At 42.0% G+C, this 2,228-nt stretch overlaps 1 non-coding gene across 1 annotated transcript; it reads left to right on the top strand.

Annotated features, from left to right (window-relative positions):
* The first annotated feature begins 1,574 nt into the window (after positions 1-1,574).
* LOC145413561 (5S ribosomal RNA) lies at positions 1,575-1,693 on the top strand. The gene has a single exon (XR_013899746.1). It is a non-coding gene; the product is annotated as a 5S ribosomal RNA (ribosomal RNA).
* The last annotated feature ends 535 nt before the right edge of the window (positions 1,694-2,228 follow it).

The following is a 2,228-nucleotide window of genomic DNA, read 5'->3' as shown; positions in this document are numbered from 1 at the left end:
ACTGCCACCTCATGAAGGCAACTTTCTCCATTGTCTGTTAAATTTGTTATAGCATGTTATCAAACCTGACAGATCCCTGTTCCCTTTTGTCTCAGTTGATGGCAGTGTGTAGTGTGATTGGAGGGTTGATACGACTAGTAACCAAGGGTGATGGTATCTAGGGCTGGTGGTGGTACTGTCAAAGGTGAGGGAGTGTGGCCATGTGTGGATTACCACTAGGGTGTGGGAAGGAATTGCAACTTGTTCACTGTTTGGTGAGAGGTTGTGTATGTGGTGTTAGAGGTAGACTGTGAAAAATGCTGACATGGTGTGTGCAGTGTGTGTGTGGGAGGGGAGCATATGGAGATTTCAGGCATGAAAGGATTAGTCTTGCTGTTGAGTGTGTGGTGGATTTTTTAAATTTTTATTTTGAGGACATGCTATGTGCTGGAGGTGGAGCTGGTGTTAGCTGTGTGGCTAGGGTAAGGAGTGGCTGGAGGAAGTTCAGAGAGCTGTTGCCTCCTGACATTGAGAGGGCTCTCCCTCAGTGCTAAGGGATCTTTGTATGTGGCACGTGTTAGGAGTGTAATGCTGTATGGTGGTGAGACCTGGGCAGTGAAGGATGAGGATGTTCATAGGCTTAAACATACAGTAATGACAACAATTAGATTTGTTTTTAGTGCATCCTTGAATGACAGGCCTTGGGAGGGGTGTTAGGACTGCAGTTGAAGAGTTGAGAAGAAGAATGGGACTTGAATGTATTGATGTAGTGATGAGGAGGGGTAGGTTGAGATGGTTTGGACTTGTGGAGAGGATGGAGGGTGAGAGCTGTGATTGTTTAGGGTCGAGTTGTGAGAGGCAGACTAAAAAAAGACCTGGGATGAAGTCAGAGTGAGACCTCAGGGATAAGGGACTGGACAGGGAGACTGCCAGAGATCAAGTAGTATGGAGAGTTGCCATTAGGTGACCAAGGCTATGCAGGCATGTTGAAGCCTTTGTAAGTGATAGGAAAATAAATGAAGTAACCAAGGAGACTGTCATACCTCATAATTAATGACCATCAAACAATGCAACCCCTCTCCCGCCCCACTCCATTTTTTTTTTTAAATCAATGCAACCCCTGTATTTATTAATATTTTCAAACAATGCAACCCCTATCCCCCCTATCTTCATTTTTTTTTTTTTTTTTTTTCCAAACCGTAACCTCTCCCCCCTTTTTTTTTTCCCCCCACCAGTGCAACCCCTCTTATTCTCCAGTGTCTTTATTTTTTATTTTTTTTTCCAATTCTGTCAGTTGATAAGTGTTTCTGTAAAGTTTAGTCAGGGTGCAGAATTTTCCATTACCAGTTGTATGGTGGGAATACTCTTAGTTTAGGCCATACCTGTGGCTAAACGAGGACATCTGTATATGCACTGTACAGTATTTGTGGATGTGGCAGCATCTCTTGGCCAGTCAGTTAGACCATAGGATTTTTCAGCAGAACTTCACTCGTGTAGATTTAAATATATTGCGCCCCTCATGATCCCATATCCATTACTTATATATTTATATGTGCTGACCCTATTTTCTTTATTCCAATAAATGTATCTTTAATGTAAATGGCCATACCACGTTGAGTACACCGCTTCCCGTCCAATCAGCGAAGTTAAGCAACGTTGGGTCTGGTTAGTACTTGGATGGGTGACCGCCTGGGAACACCAGATGCTGTTGGCATCCCTACGTGTCAAGTGGGGTTGGTGGAGGATTAGTGCCCCTCCCTGTAAAACAATTAACTCTAAGCCCTTGGCCACCCCATTTGGGATACATGGCATCTGGCAATGAATGAATGAAAATGAATTCTTTAATATAAATGTTTCAGTATTTTGTCTAGTGGAGTAGAGTTTATTGCCTTTTAAGACTAATGAAAAACAGCTTGATTTTGACAAGACAGTCTTATAATTCCTGATATTTGAGAGGTAGTAAAATTAATTGTGCTTTTTAAATCTAATGTCAGTTGCTTTGCCAATGAGTGAAGTATTGCTGCAACTTTTAATCAAAATACTAAATGCACAACCAAAGAACTGCAGCTAAAAAAAAAAATAAATGCATGCTCCTGGTGCAGACCAAAAATTATTTGAAACATCTCGACATATTGCGTCAGTGGCACATAGTGATGCAGCTTGCCAATTTTTATTTCACCTGACTACAACTGTTGCATGTTTATCTCATTTGTACTGCTGTGTCAATGGTCACTGCCCCTCCAAAACAT

Source organism: Coenobita brevimanus, chromosome 96, assembly GCF_032717465.1.
Source record: "Coenobita brevimanus isolate Jiangsu-jjx chromosome 96, ASM3271746v2, whole genome shotgun sequence".
Classification (NCBI taxonomy): Eukaryota; Metazoa; Arthropoda; class Malacostraca; order Decapoda; family Coenobitidae; genus Coenobita; species Coenobita brevimanus.
Note: the sequence above shows the minus strand (reverse complement) of the source record. Positions and strands in the feature narration are given on the sequence as shown.